Source organism: Microcebus murinus, unplaced genomic scaffold (assembly GCF_040939455.1).
Source record: "Microcebus murinus isolate Inina unplaced genomic scaffold, M.murinus_Inina_mat1.0 scaf077_hap2_Mmur4.0, whole genome shotgun sequence".
In the NCBI taxonomy this organism is placed as follows: domain Eukaryota; kingdom Metazoa; phylum Chordata; class Mammalia; order Primates; family Cheirogaleidae; genus Microcebus; species Microcebus murinus.
Window position 1 is genome coordinate 1 of NW_027439023.1, and position 21,096 is coordinate 21,096.

Here is a 21,096-nt window from a genome sequence, read left to right on the forward strand (position 1 = left end):
GACCCCCACCCCGGGCCGCCGCCGCGCTCCCAGAAAGGGGACAGAACAAGAGGCAAAAAAAAAAAAAAAGAAGAAGAAGAAGCCTACGGCACCCGGTATTCCCAGGCGGTCTTCTCCCATCCAAGTACTAACCAGGCCCGACCCTGCTTAGCTTCCGAGACCAGAGGAGACCGGGGGGCGTTCAGGGTGGTGTGGCCCTAGACGGCGGAGGGCGCCCCTGCCCCGCTCAAGATCCCAGCGTCTCTGCGCTTCCCCGCCGCCTCCTCCCGCCCCAGGCCCCGCGCCCGGCCGGGCCTGTTGAGTTCGCCGGCCGGGTCCGGCGGGCTCCGAGGGACGGGGGTGACGGGCCGGGCCGGGCGGCCGGGGCGGGGGGCTGTCTCTCTCTCCACACACACACACTCACACTCACTCACACTCACACAAGATGCGCCTCCACGGCTGGACCCGCCAAGGTGGAGCCCTCCCAGCCCCCCTCGTCTCCTCGCCTGGCCTCCTTCACCTACCCGCTGCCCACCCCCAGCGCGTCGCCGCCGCTGACTGCGCACGCGCGCACCGGCACCGGGCGCTCGCCCTTTGACCCCAGCCAGGGGCCGCCCTCCCCCACAACCCCTTTCAGCTGTGCCCCCCGCCCTGTGGGCGGGCTGCCGCCTATTCCCCCGGGCCAGGGCTGGGGCACAGCGCAAGGGGGAGGGGAGCGAGTGTATGGGGCATCTCTCTCTGGGGATGTGTCCCATGGGTGGGGTGGGGTGGGGTGGGGTGGCGTGGTTTGTGGGGCGCTGAAGAAATCAGTCCCCTCCATCTCCTACCTCTGGAAAACGCCCAAGCCCTTGGAGAACTGCCGGCACCGCGACCGTGGGGGCCGGGACCCTCCTCTGTGTCCTCCTGTGGCCCGGTCCAAGGGGCCTGGGCCTGGCCGGGGCTGCATTGGACCCCGACCACCCTGGCGTGTGGACTCGCTAAAAATCGGCGATTAGATATTGGATTCCAGCTTCCTTGAGGTCATTTCACTAATGAGTGCACCGGAAAGAGTTTCCTAATCCATCTGTGAGGGTGGCAACTGAAAGAGAATTTGAAAGCTGACAGAATAGGCGAGGGAAGGCATAGGAGATTTCCACACCCAGCAAGGAAGACTTTCCCGAAATGGAAGAAAGAAAGGAGCAAACAGAGACACCGGTAGCCCGCCCGGAAAAGAGTCTGCCCCTGAGAGAAAGTACCCTGACCAGGTTCACCCGTGGGTGGGTGGCCAGCTAGCGGCATTCAGAAGAGCGAGGCCCGCAGTCTGTGCGGAAGACACCTGCACTCGGGTGTGTGTGGCGGCACGATTCACAAGCAGCTCCAGATGTTAAACCAAGGAGAAGCCAGGGAGTTCCCAACGCCCCAGGTGTCCTCAGCCCACGACTGGCTGCTGTGGGAATGCGAAGCCCGGCTCCTTGTCTCAGAGCGGGACAACCAGGAGGTGTGACGTACACCCCGGGGTTCCCAGGAGGATCAGGCTGAAGCTGGGACTTGGCCTCAAAGTGTCCCCTCGCATGGCCACCCCCTTCCCCTTCCTGCTCCTCTACTCCTGGTGCCCCTCCATCCAGGGGCCAGACCTTAAAGAGTCACCGCAAGAGAATCCTGGTCCCCAAGGAGCCTTCTGGGGGACCGGTGCTGAGAGAGGTTGTGGGCATGGCCCGCTGGGGCTCTGCCCGACCCAGGGCTGAGAGATGCAACCTCCCAGCTCTGGGTCCCTGCAGGAAGCGTTGGCAAGCACAGGGCCGGTCCTCCAAAGGCCCAGGTGCAGGGAGCCCAGGCCAAGCAGCCTGTGGAAGAAGCCACTTGCCCTGCCACCCCGGGAACACGACTGCAGGCCCCGGCCCTTCCCACCTCCTCCTCCTCCTCCTCTTCCCCCCCCGCCCCCCCCCCCGACATGGCACAGGGCTCAGAGACACCTCAGACTCTTGCTACCCAAAGTGCAAAGGGCATCAGTTGCTCCTCTAACCCCCCCCCCCCCCCCGCCCAGCAGACCGCGTTGTCCAGCCAGCCCCCGGGCCTCCCTGGGGTGCCCAGCACAAAAGCGCAGACACCCACCGGACCCTCAATCTCAGCTTTCGGATGTTTTTGCCACTCTAAGGACCCGCAGGCCAGCTGGGCCTTCGGGCAGGACAGAGAGCCCCGGAATCCGACGTGGAGAGCTGCGTGTACGTCCCCATCAGGAGGCGGTCCCCACCTCCGCGACTCTCCCCTTGCGGGGAGCGGCAGCCGCAGGGCCTCAGGGAAGACACCAGGCTGGGTCCCCGCGGCACAGCGGGGGCCCCGCACGCGACTTAGGGACGGCTGCTGGAGACTGCTGCGGCCACCCTGCTGCCGGGTTTCTGGAGGGCTTCCTGGAAGCAGCGTCCACACCAAGCCCTTGGAAGGCCCAGGCGACGGAGGAGCCGGTCAGGCAGGGGCCGAGGACGGTGAGAGGCCGGACGGGCGGGAAGGAGCATGTCAGGCAGGGGCAGAGGACGGTGACAGGCCGGGCGGGAAGGAGCCGGTCAGGCGGGGGCCCGGGACAGTGACGGGCCTGGGCCTGGCCGGGGAGGAGTGCGTCAGGCAGGGGCAGAGGACACGGGCTGGGTAAGGGTTAGGGTGACAGTTAGGGCACAATTCACACAATCGCAAAGATGTGGAAGCGACCCGAGTGCCCATCCATCCAGGAGTGCATTAATAAAATGTGGCGCGTGGACACCACGGAGTGCCATTGGGCTGTGAGGAGCAGCGGTGAGAGGGCGCCTCTCGTGTTCTCCTGGCCAGAGCTGGAACCCGTTCCAGTAAGCCAAGTATCCCAAGAATGGACACACGAGCGCCCCGTGAGCGCGCTCACCAGCAAATGGGTACGAACGGATGGACACCTAAGTGGACAGAGAGGAATCACCTTCATCATCGGGTGGGTGTCGGGCGGGTGGGGGGAGGGGAGGGGCATACACCTCCATTAGGAATGGGGTGGGTGCGCACCGACTGGGGGATGGGCGCACTTGAAGCTCTGACCCGAGGGGGGAGGCTGGGAGAGGGCAACGTACCCGACCTTAACATTGGTGCCCCCACAATACGCTGGAACAACATGAGAGGTAAATGAATAAGAACACAGGGGGGAGGGGGGCACGGGCAACACATGTCACCTGAATACTTGTACTCCCATCATCTGCTTGAAAAGAGAGAGAAAAGAAAATGCAATGAGAGAGGTAAGAGACACTTTTTAAAAATAACGACTCCAAAGAGAAAAGTAAAAGGAGGCCTGTGGAGCAGGTCTGGGTGTGACTCCGGATCCCCCAACATCAGCTGCCACCACCAAAGATTCCTACGTGGAGCCCATAGAACCCCAAAAGCAACGGGACGAGTTCTGGTCCCATACTCCCTCAAAATGACATCCTGGCCTCCTTCTGGAACTCCCTCCCCTCTCAGACTCTCAAGGTTTCCTCCAGCGTGTCGGTTCCCACAGAGCAGACCTTTGGTCTGAGACCTGACAGTCCAGATGCCACGCATGCTGCCGCGTGGCGGCGGTGTCGCGGCTTGGGACAAGAGGAGGCCCCACGGTGCGGGCTGGGGCGCCAGGCACCCCACGGCGGGCGCTGAGGGTGGGGGTGACCCCCACCCCGGGCCGCCGCCGCGCTCCCAGAAAGGGGACAGAACAAGAGGCAAAAAAAAAAAAAAAGAAGAAGAAGAAGCCTACGGCACCCGGTATTCCCAGGCGGTCTTCTCCCATCCAAGTACTAACCAGGCCCGACCCTGCTTAGCTTCCGAGACCAGAGGAGACCGGGGGGCGTTCAGGGTGGTGTGGCCCTAGACGGCGGAGGGCGCCCCTGCCCCGCTCAAGATCCCAGCGTCTCTGCGCTTCCCCGCCGCCTCCTCCCGCCCCAGGCCCCGCGCCCGGCCGGGCCTGTTGAGTTCGCCGGCCGGGTCCGGCGGGCTCCGAGGGACGGGGGTGACGGGCCGGGCCGGGCGGCCGGGGCGGGGGGCTGTCTCTCTCTCCACACACACACACTCACACTCACTCACACTCACACAAGATGCGCCTCCACGGCTGGACCCGCCAAGGTGGAGCCCTCCCAGCCCCCCTCGTCTCCTCGCCTGGCCTCCTTCACCTACCCGCTGCCCACCCCCAGCGCGTCGCCGCCGCTGACTGCGCACGCGCGCACCGGCACCGGGCGCTCGCCCTTTGACCCCAGCCAGGGGCCGCCCTCCCCCACAACCCCTTTCAGCTGTGCCCCCCGCCCTGTGGGCGGGCTGCCGCCTATTCCCCCGGGCCAGGGCTGGGGCACAGCGCAAGGGGGAGGGGAGCGAGTGTATGGGGCATCTCTCTCTGGGGATGTGTCCCATGGGTGGGGTGGGGTGGGGTGGGGTGGCGTGGTTTGTGGGGCGCTGAAGAAATCAGTCCCCTCCATCTCCTACCTCTGGAAAACGCCCAAGCCCTTGGAGAACTGCCGGCACCGCGACCGTGGGGGCCGGGACCCTCCTCTGTGTCCTCCTGTGGCCCGGTCCAAGGGGCCTGGGCCTGGCCGGGGCTGCATTGGACCCCGACCACCCTGGCGTGTGGACTCGCTAAAAATCGGCGATTAGATATGGATTCCAGCTTCCTTGAGGTCATTTCACTAATGAGTGCACCGGAAAGAGTTTCCTAATCCATCTGTGAGGGTGGCAACTGAAAGAGAATTTGAAAGCTGACAGAATAGGCGAGGGAAGGCATAGGAGATTTCCACACCCAGCAAGGAAGACTTTCCCGAAATGGAAGAAAGAAAGGAGCAAACAGAGACACCGGTAGCCCGCCCGGAAAAGAGTCTGCCCCTGAGAGAAAGTACCCTGACCAGGTTCACCCGTGGGTGGGTGGCCAGCTAGCGGCATTCAGAAGAGCGAGGCCCGCAGTCTGTGCGGAAGACACCTGCACTCGGGTGTGTGTGGCGGCACGATTCACAAGCAGCTCCAGATGTTAAACCAAGGAGAAGCCAGGGAGTTCCCAACGCCCCAGGTGTCCTCAGCCCACGACTGGCTGCTGTGGGAATGCGAAGCCCGGCTCCTTGTCTCAGAGCGGGACAACCAGGAGGTGTGACGTACACCCCGGGGTTCCCAGGAGGATCAGGCTGAAGCTGGGACTTGGCCTCAAAGTGTCCCCTCGCATGGCCACCCCCTTCCCCTTCCTGCTCCTCTACTCCTGGTGCCCCTCCATCCAGGGGCCAGACCTTAAAGAGTCACCGCAAGAGAATCCTGGTCCCCAAGGAGCCTTCTGGGGGACCGGTGCTGAGAGAGGTTGTGGGCATGGCCCGCTGGGGCTCTGCCCGACCCAGGGCTGAGAGATGCAACCTCCCAGCTCTGGGTCCCTGCAGGAAGCGTTGGCAAGCACAGGGCCGGTCCTCCAAAGGCCCAGGTGCAGGGAGCCCAGGCCAAGCAGCCTGTGGAAGAAGCCACTTGCCCTGCCACCCCGGGAACACGACTGCAGGCCCCGGCCCTTCCCACCTCCTCCTCCTCCTCCTCTTCCCCCCCCGCCCCCCCCCCCGACATGGCACAGGGCTCAGAGACACCTCAGACTCTTGCTACCCAAAGTGCAAAGGGCATCAGTTGCTCCTCTAACCCCCCCCCCCCCCCCCGCCCAGCAGACCGCGTTGTCCAGCCAGCCCCCGGGCCTCCCTGGGGTGCCCAGCACAAAAGCGCAGACACCCACCGGACCCTCAATCTCAGCTTTCGGATGTTTTTGCCACTCTAAGGACCCGCAGGCCAGCTGGGCCTTCGGGCAGGACAGAGAGCCCCGGAATCCGACGTGGAGAGCTGCGTGTACGTCCCCATCAGGAGGCGGTCCCCACCTCCGCGACTCTCCCCTTGCGGGGAGCGGCAGCCGCAGGGCCTCAGGGAAGACACCAGGCTGGGTCCCCGCGGCACAGCGGGGGCCCCGCACGCGACTTAGGGACGGCTGCTGGAGACTGCTGCGGCCACCCTGCTGCCGGGTTTCTGGAGGGCTTCCTGGAAGCAGCGTCCACACCAAGCCCTTGGAAGGCCCAGGCGACGGAGGAGCCGGTCAGGCAGGGGCCGAGGACGGTGAGAGGCCGGACGGGCGGGAAGGAGCATGTCAGGCAGGGGCAGAGGACGGTGACAGGCCGGGCGGGAAGGAGCCGGTCAGGCGGGGGCCCGGGACAGTGACGGGCCTGGGCCTGGCCGGGGAGGAGTGCGTCAGGCAGGGGCAGAGGACACGGGCTGGGTAAGGGTTAGGGTGACAGTTAGGGCACAATTCACACAATCGCAAAGATGTGGAAGCGACCCGAGTGCCCATCCATCCAGGAGTGCATTAATAAAATGTGGCGCGTGGACACCACGGAGTGCCATTGGGCTGTGAGGAGCAGCGGTGAGAGGGCGCCTCTCGTGTTCTCCTGGCCAGAGCTGGAACCCGTTCCAGTAAGCCAAGTATCCCAAGAATGGACACACGAGCGCCCCGTGAGCGCGCTCACCAGCAAATGGGTACGAACGGATGGACACCTAAGTGGACAGAGAGGAATCACCTTCATCATCGGGTGGGTGTCGGGCGGGTGGGGGGAGGGGAGGGGCATACACCTCCATTAGGAATGGGGTGGGTGCGCACCGACTGGGGGATGGGCGCACTTGAAGCTCTGACCCGAGGGGGGAGGCTGGGAGAGGGCAACGTACCCGACCTTAACATTGGTGCCCCCACAATACGCTGGAACAACATGAGAGGTAAATGAATAAGAACACAGGGGGGAGGGGGGCACGGGCAACACATGTCACCTGAATACTTGTACTCCCATCATCTGCTTGAAAAGAGAGAGAAAAGAAAATGCAATGAGAGAGGTAAGAGACACTTTTTAAAAATAACGACTCCAAAGAGAAAAGTAAAAGGAGGCCTGTGGAGCAGGTCTGGGTGTGACTCCGGATCCCCCAACATCAGCTGCCACCACCAAAGATTCCTACGTGGAGCCCATAGAACCCCAAAAGCAACGGGACGAGTTCTGGTCCCATACTCCCTCAAAATGACATCCTGGCCTCCTTCTGGAACTCCCTCCCCTCTCAGACTCTCAAGGTTTCCTCCAGCGTGTCGGTTCCCACAGAGCAGACCTTTGGTCTGAGACCTGACAGTCCAGATGCCACGCATGCTGCCGCGTGGCGGCGGTGTCGCGGCTTGGGACAAGAGGAGGCCCCACGGTGCGGGCTGGGGCGCCAGGCACCCCACGGCGGGCGCTGAGGGTGGGGGTGACCCCCACCCCGGGCCGCCGCCGCGCTCCCAGAAAGGGGACAGAACAAGAGGCAAAAAAAAAAAAAAAGAAGAAGAAGAAGCCTACGGCACCCGGTATTCCCAGGCGGTCTTCTCCCATCCAAGTACTAACCAGGCCCGACCCTGCTTAGCTTCCGAGACCAGAGGAGACCGGGGGGCGTTCAGGGTGGTGTGGCCCTAGACGGCGGAGGGCGCCCCTGCCCCGCTCAAGATCCCAGCGTCTCTGCGCTTCCCCGCCGCCTCCTCCCGCCCCAGGCCCCGCGCCCGGCCGGGCCTGTTGAGTTCGCCGGCCGGGTCCGGCGGGCTCCGAGGGACGGGGGTGACGGGCCGGGCCGGGCGGCCGGGGCGGGGGGCTGTCTCTCTCTCCACACACACACACTCACACTCACTCACACTCACACAAGATGCGCCTCCACGGCTGGACCCGCCAAGGTGGAGCCCTCCCAGCCCCCCTCGTCTCCTCGCCTGGCCTCCTTCACCTACCCGCTGCCCACCCCCAGCGCGTCGCCGCCGCTGACTGCGCACGCGCGCACCGGCACCGGGCGCTCGCCCTTTGACCCCAGCCAGGGGCCGCCCTCCCCCACAACCCCTTTCAGCTGTGCCCCCCGCCCTGTGGGCGGGCTGCCGCCTATTCCCCCGGGCCAGGGCTGGGGCACAGCGCAAGGGGGAGGGGAGCGAGTGTATGGGGCATCTCTCTCTGGGGATGTGTCCCATGGGTGGGGTGGGGTGGGGTGGGGTGGCGTGGTTTGTGGGGCGCTGAAGAAATCAGTCCCCTCCATCTCCTACCTCTGGAAAACGCCCAAGCCCTTGGAGAACTGCCGGCACCGCGACCGTGGGGGCCGGGACCCTCCTCTGTGTCCTCCTGTGGCCCGGTCCAAGGGGCCTGGGCCTGGCCGGGGCTGCATTGGACCCCGACCACCCTGGCGTGTGGACTCGCTAAAAATCGGCGATTAGATATTGGATTCCAGCTTCCTTGAGGTCATTTCACTAATGAGTGCACCGGAAAGAGTTTCCTAATCCATCTGTGAGGGTGGCAACTGAAAGAGAATTTGAAAGCTGACAGAATAGGCGAGGGAAGGCATAGGAGATTTCCACACCCAGCAAGGAAGACTTTCCCGAAATGGAAGAAAGAAAGGAGCAAACAGAGACACCGGTAGCCCGCCCGGAAAAGAGTCTGCCCCTGAGAGAAAGTACCCTGACCAGGTTCACCCGTGGGTGGGTGGCCAGCTAGCGGCATTCAGAAGAGCGAGGCCCGCAGTCTGTGCGGAAGACACCTGCACTCGGGTGTGTGTGGCGGCACGATTCACAAGCAGCTCCAGATGTTAAACCAAGGAGAAGCCAGGGAGTTCCCAACGCCCCAGGTGTCCTCAGCCCACGACTGGCTGCTGTGGGAATGCGAAGCCCGGCTCCTTGTCTCAGAGCGGGACAACCAGGAGGTGTGACGTACACCCCGGGGTTCCCAGGAGGATCAGGCTGAAGCTGGGACTTGGCCTCAAAGTGTCCCCTCGCATGGCCACCCCCTTCCCCTTCCTGCTCCTCTACTCCTGGTGCCCCTCCATCCAGGGGCCAGACCTTAAAGAGTCACCGCAAGAGAATCCTGGTCCCCAAGGAGCCTTCTGGGGGACCGGTGCTGAGAGAGGTTGTGGGCATGGCCCGCTGGGGCTCTGCCCGACCCAGGGCTGAGAGATGCAACCTCCCAGCTCTGGGTCCCTGCAGGAAGCGTTGGCAAGCACAGGGCCGGTCCTCCAAAGGCCCAGGTGCAGGGAGCCCAGGCCAAGCAGCCTGTGGAAGAAGCCACTTGCCCTGCCACCCCGGGAACACGACTGCAGGCCCCGGCCCTTCCCACCTCCTCCTCCTCCTCCTCTTCCCCCCCCGCCCCCCCCCCCCGACATGGCACAGGGCTCAGAGACACCTCAGACTCTTGCTACCCAAAGTGCAAAGGGCATCAGTTGCTCCTCTAACCCCCCCCCCCCCCCCCGCCCAGCAGACCGCGTTGTCCAGCCAGCCCCCGGGCCTCCCTGGGGTGCCCAGCACAAAAGCGCAGACACCCACCGGACCCTCAATCTCAGCTTTCGGATGTTTTTGCCACTCTAAGGACCCGCAGGCCAGCTGGGCCTTCGGGCAGGACAGAGAGCCCCGGAATCCGACGTGGAGAGCTGCGTGTACGTCCCCATCAGGAGGCGGTCCCCACCTCCGCGACTCTCCCCTTGCGGGGAGCGGCAGCCGCAGGGCCTCAGGGAAGACACCAGGCTGGGTCCCCGCGGCACAGCGGGGGCCCCGCACGCGACTTAGGGACGGCTGCTGGAGACTGCTGCGGCCACCCTGCTGCCGGGTTTCTGGAGGGCTTCCTGGAAGCAGCGTCCACACCAAGCCCTTGGAAGGCCCAGGCGACGGAGGAGCCGGTCAGGCAGGGGCCGAGGACGGTGAGAGGCCGGACGGGCGGGAAGGAGCATGTCAGGCAGGGGCAGAGGACGGTGACAGGCCGGGCGGGAAGGAGCCGGTCAGGCGGGGGCCCGGGACAGTGACGGGCCTGGGCCTGGCCGGGGAGGAGTGCGTCAGGCAGGGGCAGAGGACACGGGCTGGGTAAGGGTTAGGGTGACAGTTAGGGCACAATTCACACAATCGCAAAGATGTGGAAGCGACCCGAGTGCCCATCCATCCAGGAGTGCATTAATAAAATGTGGCGCGTGGACACCACGGAGTGCCATTGGGCTGTGAGGAGCAGCGGTGAGAGGGCGCCTCTCGTGTTCTCCTGGCCAGAGCTGGAACCCGTTCCAGTAAGCCAAGTATCCCAAGAATGGACACACGAGCGCCCCGTGAGCGCGCTCACCAGCAAATGGGTACGAACGGATGGACACCTAAGTGGACAGAGAGGAATCACCTTCATCATCGGGTGGGTGTCGGGCGGGTGGGGGGAGGGGAGGGGCATACACCTCCATTAGGAATGGGGTGGGTGCGCACCGACTGGGGGATGGGCGCACTTGAAGCTCTGACCCGAGGGGGGAGGCTGGGAGAGGGCAACGTACCCGACCTTAACATTGGTGCCCCCACAATACGCTGGAACAACATGAGAGGTAAATGAATAAGAACACAGGGGGGAGGGGGGCACGGGCAACACATGTCACCTGAATACTTGTACTCCCATCATCTGCTTGAAAAGAGAGAGAAAAGAAAATGCAATGAGAGAGGTAAGAGACACTTTTTAAAAATAACGACTCCAAAGAGAAAAGTAAAAGGAGGCCTGTGGAGCAGGTCTGGGTGTGACTCCGGATCCCCCAACATCAGCTGCCACCACCAAAGATTCCTACGTGGAGCCCATAGAACCCCAAAAGCAACGGGACGAGTTCTGGTCCCATACTCCCTCAAAATGACATCCTGGCCTCCTTCTGGAACTCCCTCCCCTCTCAGACTCTCAAGGTTTCCTCCAGCGTGTCGGTTCCCACAGAGCAGACCTTTGGTCTGAGACCTGACAGTCCAGATGCCACGCATGCTGCCGCGTGGCGGCGGTGTCGCGGCTTGGGACAAGAGGAGGCCCCACGGTGCGGGCTGGGGCGCCAGGCACCCCACGGCGGGCGCTGAGGGTGGGGGTGACCCCCACCCCGGGCCGCCGCCGCGCTCCCAGAAAGGGGACAGAACAAGAGGCAAAAAAAAAAAAAAAAGAAGAAGAAGAAGCCTACGGCACCCGGTATTCCCAGGCGGTCTTCTCCCATCCAAGTACTAACCAGGCCCGACCCTGCTTAGCTTCCGAGACCAGAGGAGACCGGGGGGCGTTCAGGGTGGTGTGGCCCTAGACGGCGGAGGGCGCCCCTGCCCCGCTCAAGATCCCAGCGTCTCTGCGCTTCCCCGCCGCCTCCTCCCGCCCCAGGCCCCGCGCCCGGCCGGGCCTGTTGAGTTCGCCGGCCGGGTCCGGCGGGCTCCGAGGGACGGGGGTGACGGGCCGGGCCGGGCGGCCGGGGCGGGGGGCTGTCTCTCTCTCCACACACACACACTCACACTCACTCACACTCACACAAGATGCGCCTCCACGGCTGGACCCGCCAAGGTGGAGCCCTCCCAGCCCCCCTCGTCTCCTCGCCTGGCCTCCTTCACCTACCCGCTGCCCACCCCCAGCGCGTCGCCGCCGCTGACTGCGCACGCGCGCACCGGCACCGGGCGCTCGCCCTTTGACCCCAGCCAGGGGCCGCCCTCCCCCACAACCCCTTTCAGCTGTGCCCCCCGCCCTGTGGGCGGGCTGCCGCCTATTCCCCCGGGCCAGGGCTGGGGCACAGCGCAAGGGGGAGGGGAGCGAGTGTATGGGGCATCTCTCTCTGGGGATGTGTCCCATGGGTGGGGTGGGGTGGGGTGGGGTGGCGTGGTTTGTGGGGCGCTGAAGAAATCAGTCCCCTCCATCTCCTACCTCTGGAAAACGCCCAAGCCCTTGGAGAACTGCCGGCACCGCGACCGTGGGGGCCGGGACCCTCCTCTGTGTCCTCCTGTGGCCCGGTCCAAGGGGCCTGGGCCTGGCCGGGGCTGCATTGGACCCCGACCACCCTGGCGTGTGGACTCGCTAAAAATCGGCGATTAGATATTGGATTCCAGCTTCCTTGAGGTCATTTCACTAATGAGTGCACCGGAAAGAGTTTCCTAATCCATCTGTGAGGGTGGCAACTGAAAGAGAATTTGAAAGCTGACAGAATAGGCGAGGGAAGGCATAGGAGATTTCCACACCCAGCAAGGAAGACTTTCCCGAAATGGAAGAAAGAAAGGAGCAAACAGAGACACCGGTAGCCCGCCCGGAAAAGAGTCTGCCCCTGAGAGAAAGTACCCTGACCAGGTTCACCCGTGGGTGGGTGGCCAGCTAGCGGCATTCAGAAGAGCGAGGCCCGCAGTCTGTGCGGAAGACACCTGCACTCGGGTGTGTGTGGCGGCACGATTCACAAGCAGCTCCAGATGTTAAACCAAGGAGAAGCCAGGGAGTTCCCAACGCCCCAGGTGTCCTCAGCCCACGACTGGCTGCTGTGGGAATGCGAAGCCCGGCTCCTTGTCTCAGAGCGGGACAACCAGGAGGTGTGACGTACACCCCGGGGTTCCCAGGAGGATCAGGCTGAAGCTGGGACTTGGCCTCAAAGTGTCCCCTCGCATGGCCACCCCCTTCCCCTTCCTGCTCCTCTACTCCTGGTGCCCCTCCATCCAGGGGCCAGACCTTAAAGAGTCACCGCAAGAGAATCCTGGTCCCCAAGGAGCCTTCTGGGGGACCGGTGCTGAGAGAGGTTGTGGGCATGGCCCGCTGGGGCTCTGCCCGACCCAGGGCTGAGAGATGCAACCTCCCAGCTCTGGGTCCCTGCAGGAAGCGTTGGCAAGCACAGGGCCGGTCCTCCAAAGGCCCAGGTGCAGGGAGCCCAGGCCAAGCAGCCTGTGGAAGAAGCCACTTGCCCTGCCACCCCGGGAACACGACTGCAGGCCCCGGCCCTTCCCACCTCCTCCTCCTCCTCCTCTTCCCCCCCCGCCCCCCCCCCCGACATGGCACAGGGCTCAGAGACACCTCAGACTCTTGCTACCCAAAGTGCAAAGGGCATCAGTTGCTCCTCTAACCCCCCCCCCCCCCCCGCCCAGCAGACCGCGTTGTCCAGCCAGCCCCCGGGCCTCCCTGGGGTGCCCAGCACAAAAGCGCAGACACCCACCGGACCCTCAATCTCAGCTTTCGGATGTTTTTGCCACTCTAAGGACCCGCAGGCCAGCTGGGCCTTCGGGCAGGACAGAGAGCCCCGGAATCCGACGTGGAGAGCTGCGTGTACGTCCCCATCAGGAGGCGGTCCCCACCTCCGCGACTCTCCCCTTGCGGGGAGCGGCAGCCGCAGGGCCTCAGGGAAGACACCAGGCTGGGTCCCCGCGGCACAGCGGGGGCCCCGCACGCGACTTAGGGACGGCTGCTGGAGACTGCTGCGGCCACCCTGCTGCCGGGTTTCTGGAGGGCTTCCTGGAAGCAGCGTCCACACCAAGCCCTTGGAAGGCCCAGGCGACGGAGGAGCCGGTCAGGCAGGGGCCGAGGACGGTGAGAGGCCGGACGGGCGGGAAGGAGCATGTCAGGCAGGGGCAGAGGACGGTGACAGGCCGGGCGGGAAGGAGCCGGTCAGGCGGGGGCCCGGGACAGTGACGGGCCTGGGCCTGGCCGGGGAGGAGTGCGTCAGGCAGGGGCAGAGGACACGGGCTGGGTAAGGGTTAGGGTGACAGTTAGGGCACAATTCACACAATCGCAAAGATGTGGAAGCGACCCGAGTGCCCATCCATCCAGGAGTGCATTAATAAAATGTGGCGCGTGGACACCACGGAGTGCCATTGGGCTGTGAGGAGCAGCGGTGAGAGGGCGCCTCTCGTGTTCTCCTGGCCAGAGCTGGAACCCGTTCCAGTAAGCCAAGTATCCCAAGAATGGACACACGAGCGCCCCGTGAGCGCGCTCACCAGCAAATGGGTACGAACGGATGGACACCTAAGTGGACAGAGAGGAATCACCTTCATCATCGGGTGGGTGTCGGGCGGGTGGGGGGAGGGGAGGGGCATACACCTCCATTAGGAATGGGGTGGGTGCGCACCGACTGGGGGATGGGCGCACTTGAAGCTCTGACCCGAGGGGGGAGGCTGGGAGAGGGCAACGTACCCGACCTTAACATTGGTGCCCCCACAATACGCTGGAACAACATGAGAGGTAAATGAATAAGAACACAGGGGGGAGGGGGGCACGGGCAACACATGTCACCTGAATACTTGTACTCCCATCATCTGCTTGAAAAGAGAGAGAAAAGAAAATGCAATGAGAGAGGTAAGAGACACTTTTTAAAAATAACGACTCCAAAGAGAAAAGTAAAAGGAGGCCTGTGGAGCAGGTCTGGGTGTGACTCCGGATCCCCCAACATCAGCTGCCACCACCAAAGATTCCTACGTGGAGCCCATAGAACCCCAAAAGCAACGGGACGAGTTCTGGTCCCATACTCCCTCAAAATGACATCCTGGCCTCCTTCTGGAACTCCCTCCCCTCTCAGACTCTCAAGGTTTCCTCCAGCGTGTCGGTTCCCACAGAGCAGACCTTTGGTCTGAGACCTGACAGTCCAGATGCCACGCATGCTGCCGCGTGGCGGCGGTGTCGCGGCTTGGGACAAGAGGAGGCCCCACGGTGCGGGCTGGGGCGCCAGGCACCCCACGGCGGGCGCTGAGGGTGGGGGTGACCCCCACCCCGGGCCGCCGCCGCGCTCCCAGAAAGGGGACAGAACAAGAGGCAAAAAAAAAAAAAAAAGAAGAAGAAGAAGCCTACGGCACCCGGTATTCCCAGGCGGTCTTCTCCCATCCAAGTACTAACCAGGCCCGACCCTGCTTAGCTTCCGAGACCAGAGGAGACCGGGGGGCGTTCAGGGTGGTGTGGCCCTAGACGGCGGAGGGCGCCCCTGCCCCGCTCAAGATCCCAGCGTCTCTGCGCTTCCCCGCCGCCTCCTCCCGCCCCAGGCCCCGCGCCCGGCCGGGCCTGTTGAGTTCGCCGGCCGGGTCCGGCGGGCTCCGAGGGACGGGGGTGACGGGCCGGGCCGGGCGGCCGGGGCGGGGGGCTGTCTCTCTCTCCACACACACACACTCACACTCACTCACACTCACACAAGATGCGCCTCCACGGCTGGACCCGCCAAGGTGGAGCCCTCCCAGCCCCCCTCGTCTCCTCGCCTGGCCTCCTTCACCTACCCGCTGCCCACCCCCAGCGCGTCGCCGCCGCTGACTGCGCACGCGCGCACCGGCACCGGGCGCTCGCCCTTTGACCCCAGCCAGGGGCCGCCCTCCCCCACAACCCCTTTCAGCTGTGCCCCCCGCCCTGTGGGCGGGCTGCCGCCTATTCCCCCGGGCCAGGGCTGGGGCACAGCGCAAGGGGGAGGGGAGCGAGTGTATGGGGCATCTCTCTCTGGGGATGTGTCCCATGGGTGGGGTGGGGTGGGGTGGGGTGGCGTGGTTTGTGGGGCGCTGAAGAAATCAGTCCCCTCCATCTCCTACCTCTGGAAAACGCCCAAGCCCTTGGAGAACTGCCGGCACCGCGACCGTGGGGGCCGGGACCCTCCTCTGTGTCCTCCTGTGGCCCGGTCCAAGGGGCCTGGGCCTGGCCGGGGCTGCATTGGACCCCGACCACCCTGGCGTGTGGACTCGCTAAAAATCGGCGATTAGATATTGGATTCCAGCTTCCTTGAGGTCATTTCACTAATGAGTGCACCGGAAAGAGTTTCCTAATCCATCTGTGAGGGTGGCAACTGAAAGAGAATTTGAAAGCTGACAGAATAGGCGAGGGAAGGCATAGGAGATTTCCACACCCAGCAAGGAAGACTTTCCCGAAATGGAAGAAAGAAAGGAGCAAACAGAGACACCGGTAGCCCGCCCGGAAAAGAGTCTGCCCCTGAGAGAAAGTACCCTGACCAGGTTCACCCGTGGGTGGGTGGCCAGCTAGCGGCATTCAGAAGAGCGAGGCCCGCAGTCTGTGCGGAAGACACCTGCACTCGGGTGTGTGTGGCGGCACGATTCACAAGCAGCTCCAGATGTTAAACCAAGGAGAAGCCAGGGAGTTCCCAACGCCCCAGGTGTCCTCAGCCCACGACTGGCTGCTGTGGGAATGCGAAGCCCGGCTCCTTGTCTCAGAGCGGCACAACCAGGAGGTGTGACGTACACCCCGGGGTTCCCAGGAGGATCAGGCTGAAGCTGGGACTTGGCCTCAAAGTGTCCCCTCGCATGGCCACCCCCTTCCCCTTCCTGCTCCTCTACTCCTGGTGCCCCTCCATCCAGGGGCCAGACCTTAAAGAGTCACCGCAAGAGAATCCTGGTCCCCAAGGAGCCTTCTGGGGGACCGGTGCTGAGAGAGGTTGTGGGCATGGCCCGCTGGGGCTCTGCCCGACCCAGGGCTGAGAGATGCAACCTCCCAGCTCTGGGTCCCTGCAGGAAGCGTTGGCAAGCACAGGGCCGGTCCTCCAAAGGCCCAGGTGCAGGGAGCCCAGGCCAAGCAGCCTGTGGAAGAAGCCACTTGCCCTGCCACCCCGGGAACACGACTGCAGGCCCCGGCCCTTCCCACCTCCTCCTCCTCCTCCTCTTCCCCCCCCGCCCCCCCCCGACATGGCACAGGGCTCAGAGACACCTCAGACTCTTGCTACCCAAAGTGCAAAGGGCATCAGTTGCTCCTCTAACCCCCCCCCCCCGCCCAGCAGACCGCGTTGTCCAGCCAGCCCCCGGGCCTCCCTGGGGTGCCCAGCACAAAAGCGCAGACACCCACCGGACCCTCAATCTCAGCTTTCGGATGTTTTTGCCACTCTAAGGACCCGCAGGCCAGCTGGGCCTTCGGGCAGGACAGAGAGCCCCGGAATCCGACGTGGAGAGCTGCGTGTACGTCCCCATCAGGAGGCGGTCCCCACCTCCGCGACTCTCCCCTTGCGGGGAGCGGCAGCCGCAGGGCCTCAGGGAAGACACCAGGCTGGGTCCCCGCGGCACAGCGGGGGCCCCGCACGCGACTTAGGGACGGCTGCTGGAGACTGCTGCGGCCACCCTGCTGCCGGGTTTCTGGAGGGCTTCCTGGAAGCAGCGTCCACACCAAGCCCTTGGAAGGCCCAGGCGACGGAGGAGCCGGTCAGGCAGGGGCCGAGGACGGTGAGAGGCCGGACGGGCGGGAAGGAGCATGTCAGGCAGGGGCAGAGGACGGTGACAGGCCGGGCGGGAAGGAGCCGGTCAGGCGGGGGCCCGGGACAGTGACGGGCCTGGGCCTGGCCGGGGAGGAGTGCGTCAGGCAGGGGCAGAGGACACGGGCTGGGTAAGGGTTAGGGTGACAGTTAGGGCACAATTCACACAATCGCAAAGATGTGGAAGCGACCCGAGTGCCCATCCATCCAGGAGTGCATTAATAAAATGTGGCGCGTGGACACCACGGAGTGCCATTGGGCTGTGAGGAGCAGCGGTGAGAGGGCGCCTCTCGTGTTCTCCTGGCCAGAGCTGGAACCCGTTCCAGTAAGCCAAGTATCTCAAGAATGGACACACGAGCGCCCCGTGAGCGCGCTCACCAGCAAATGGGTACGAACGGATGGACACCTAAGTGGACAGAGAGGAATCACCTTCATCATCGGGTGGGTGTCGGGCGGGTGGGGGGAGGGGAGGGGCATACACCTCCATTAGGAATGGGGTGGGTGCGCACCGACTGGGGGATGGGCGCACTTGAAGCTCTGACCCGAGGGGGGAGGCTGGGAGAGGGCAACGTACCCGACCTTAACATTGGTGCCCCCACAATACGCTGGAACAACATGAGAGGTAAATGAATAAGAACACAGGGGGGAGGGGGGCACGGGCAACACATGTCACCTGAATACTTGTACTCCCATCATCTGCTTGAAAAGAGAGAGAAAAGAAAATGCAATGAGAGAGGTAAGAGACACTTTTTAAAAATAACGACTCCAAAGAGAAAAGTAAAAGGAGGCCTGTGGAGCAGGTCTGGGTGTGACTCCGGATCCCCCAACATCAGCTGCCACCACCAAAGATTCCTACGTGGAGCCCATAGAACCCCAAAAGCAACGGGACGAGTTCTGGTCCCATACTCCCTCAAAATGACATCCTGGCCTCCTTCTGGAACTCCCTCCCCTCTCAGACTCTCAAGGTTTCCTCCAGCGTGTCGGTTCCCACAGAGCAGACCTTTGGTCTGAGACCTGACAGTCCAGATGCCACGCATGCTGCCGCGTGGCGGCGGTGTCGCGGCTTGGGACAAGAGGAGGCCCCACGGTGCGGGCTGGGGCGCCAGGCACCCCACGGCGGGCGCTGAGGGTGGGGGTGACCCCCACCCCGGGCCGCCGCCGCGCTCCCAGAAAGGGGACAGAACAAGAGGCAAAAAAAAAAAAAAAGAAGAAGAAGAAGCCTACGGCACCCGGTATTCCCAGGCGGTCTTCTCCCATCCAAGTACTAACCAGGCCCGACCCTGCTTAGCTTCCGAGACCAGAGGAGACCGGGGGGCGTTCAGGGTGGTGTGGCCCTAGACGGCGGAGGGCGCCCCTGCCCCGCTCAAGATCCCAGCGTCTCTGCGCTTCCCCGCCGCCTCCTCCCGCCCCAGGCCCCGCGCCCGGCCGGGCCTGTTGAGTTCGCCGGCCGGGTCCGGCGGGCTCCGAGGGACGGGGGTGACGGGCCGGGCCGGGCGGCCGGGGCGGGGGGCTGTCTCTCTCTCCACACACACACACTCACACTCACTCACACTCACACAAGATGCGCCTCCACGGCTGGACCCGCCAAGGTGGAGCCCTCCCAGCCCCCCTCGTCTCCTCGCCTGGCCTCCTTCACCTACCCGCTGCCCACCCCCAGCGCGTCGCCGCCGCTGACTGCGCACGCGCGCACCGGCACCGGGCGCTCGCCCTTTGACCCCAGCCAGGGGCCGCCCTCCCCCACAACCCCTTTCAGCTGTGCCCCCCGCCCTGTGGGCGGGCTGCCGCCTATTCCCCCGGGCCAGGGCTGGGGCACAGCGCAAGGGGGAGGGGAGCGAGTGTATGGGGCATCTCTCTCTGGGGATGTGTCCCATGGGTGGGGTGGGGTGGGGTGGGGTGGCGTGGTTTGTGGGGCGCTGAAGAAATCAGTCCCCTCCATCTCCTACCTCTGGAAAACGCCCAAGCCCTTGGAGAACTGCCGGCACCGCGACCGTGGGGGCCGGGACCCTCCTCTGTGTCCTCCTGTGGCCCGGTCCAAGGGGCCTGGGCCTGGCCGGGGCTGCATTGGACCCCGACCACCCTGGCGTGTGGACTCGCTAAAAATCGGCGATTAGATATTGGATTCCAGCTTCCTTGAGGTCATTTCACTAATGAGTGCACCGGAAAGAGTTTCCTAATCCATCTGTGAGGGTGGCAACTGAAAGAGAATTTGAAAGCTGACAGAATAGGCGAGGGAAGGCATAGGAGATTTCCACACCCAGCAAGGAAGACTTTCCCGAAATGGAAGAAAGAAAGGAGCAAACAGAGACACCGGTAGCCCGCCCGGAAAAGAGTCTGCCCCTGAGAGAAAGTACCCTGACCAGGTTCACCCGTGGGTGGGTGGCCAGCTAGCGGCATTCAGAAGAGCGAGGCCCGCAGTCTGTGCGGAAGACACCTGCACTCGGGTGTGTGTGGCGGCACGATTCACAAGCAGCTCCAGATGTTAAACCAAGGAGAAGCCAGGGAGTTCCCAACGCCCCAGGTGTCCTCAGCCCACGACTGGCTGCTGTGGGAATGCGAAGCCCGGCTCCTTGTCTCAGAGCGGGACAACCAGGAGGTGTGACGTACACCCCGGGGTTCCCAGGAGGATCAGGCTGAAGCTGGGACTTGGCCTCAAAGTGTCCCCTCGCATGGCCACCCCCTTCCCCTTCCTGCTCCTCTACTCCTGGTGCCCCTCCATCCAGGGGCCAGACCTTAAAGAGTCACCGCAAGAGAATCCTGGTCCCCAAGGAGCCTTCTGGGGGACCGGTGCTGAGAGAGGTTGTGGGCATGGCCCGCTGGGGCTCTGCCCGACCCAGGGCTGAGAGATGCAACCTCCCAGCTCTGGGTCCCTGCAGGAAGCGTTGGCAAGCACAGGGCCGGTCCTCCAAAGGCCCAGGTGCAGGGAGCCCAGGCCAAGCAGCCTGTGGAAGAAGCCACTTGCCCTGCCACCCCGGGAACACGACTGCAGGCCCCGGCCCTTCCCACCTCCTCCTCCTCCTCCTCTTCCCCCCCCGCCCCCCCCCGACATGGCACAGGGCTCAGAGACACCTCAGACTCTTGCTACCCAAAGTGCAAAGGGCATCAGTTGCTCCTCTAACCCCCCCCCCCCCGCCCAGCAGACCGCGTTGTCCAGCCAGCCCCCGGGCCTCCCTGGGGTGCCCAGCACAAAAGCGCAGACACCCACCGGACCCTCAATCTCAGCTTTCGGATGTTTTTGCCACTCTAAGGACCCGCAGGCCAGCTGGGCCTTCGGGCAGGACAGAGAGCCCCGGAATCCGACGTGGAGAGCTGCGTGTACGTCCCCATCAGGAGGCGGTCCCCACCTCCGCGACTCTCCCCTTGCGGGGAGCGGCAGCCGCAGGGCCTCAGGGAAGACACCAGGCTGGGTCCCCGCGGCACAGCGGGGGCCCCGCACGCGACTTAGGGACGGCTGCTGGAGACTGCTGCGGCCACCCTGCTGCCGGGTTTCTGGAGGGCTTCCTGGAAGCAGCGTCCACACCAAGCCCTTGGAAGGCCCAGGCGACGGAGGAGCCGGTCAGGCAGGGGCCGAGGACGGTGAGAGGCCGGACGGGCGGGAAGGAGCATGTCAGGCAGGGGCAGAGGACGGTGACAGGCCGGGCGGGAAGGAGCCGGTCAGGCGGGGGCCCGGGACAGTGACGGGCCTGGGCCTGGCCGGGGAGGAGTGCGTCAGGCAGGGGCAGAGGACACGGGCTGGGTAAGGGTTAGGGTGACAGTTAGGGCACAATTCACACAATCGCAAAGATGTGGAAGCGACCCGAGTGCCCATCCATCCAGGAGTGCATTAATAAAATGTGGCGCGTGGACACCACGGAGTGCCATTGGGCTGTGAGGAGCAGCGGTGAGAGGGCGCCTCTCGTGTTCTCCTGGCCAGAGCTGGAACCCGTTCCAGTAAGCCAAGTATCCCAAGAATGGACACACGAGCGCCCCGTGAGCGCGCTCACCAGCAAATGGGTACGAACGGATGGACACCTAAGTGGACAGAGAGGAATCACCTTCATCATCGGGTGGGTGTCGGGCGGGTGGGGGGAGGGGAGGGGCATACACCTCCATTAGGAATGGGGTGGGTGCGCACCGACTGGGGGATGGGCGCACTTGAAGCTCTGACCCGAGGGGGGAGGCTGGGAGAGGGCAACGTACCCGACCTTAACATTGGTGCCCCCA

The 21,096-nt window shown here is 64.2% G+C and overlaps 6 pseudogenes; all 6 read right to left on the reverse strand.

Annotated features, from left to right (window-relative positions):
• Positions 1 to 80: 80 nt before the first annotated feature.
• Positions 81 to 203, reverse strand: LOC142869433 (uncharacterized; annotated as a pseudogene).
• A 3,484-nt stretch (positions 204 to 3,687) lies between these two features.
• LOC142869443 (uncharacterized) lies at positions 3,688 to 3,810 on the reverse strand (annotated as a pseudogene).
• A 3,484-nt stretch (positions 3,811 to 7,294) lies between these two features.
• On the reverse strand, positions 7,295 to 7,417 carry LOC142869444 (uncharacterized; annotated as a pseudogene).
• Positions 7,418 to 10,904: 3,487 nt separating this feature from the next.
• LOC142869445 (uncharacterized) lies at positions 10,905 to 11,027 on the reverse strand (annotated as a pseudogene).
• A 3,485-nt stretch (positions 11,028 to 14,512) lies between these two features.
• Positions 14,513 to 14,635, reverse strand: LOC142869446 (uncharacterized; annotated as a pseudogene).
• Positions 14,636 to 18,113: 3,478 nt separating this feature from the next.
• On the reverse strand, positions 18,114 to 18,236 carry LOC142869434 (uncharacterized; annotated as a pseudogene).
• Positions 18,237 to 21,096: the final 2,860 nt, after the last annotated feature.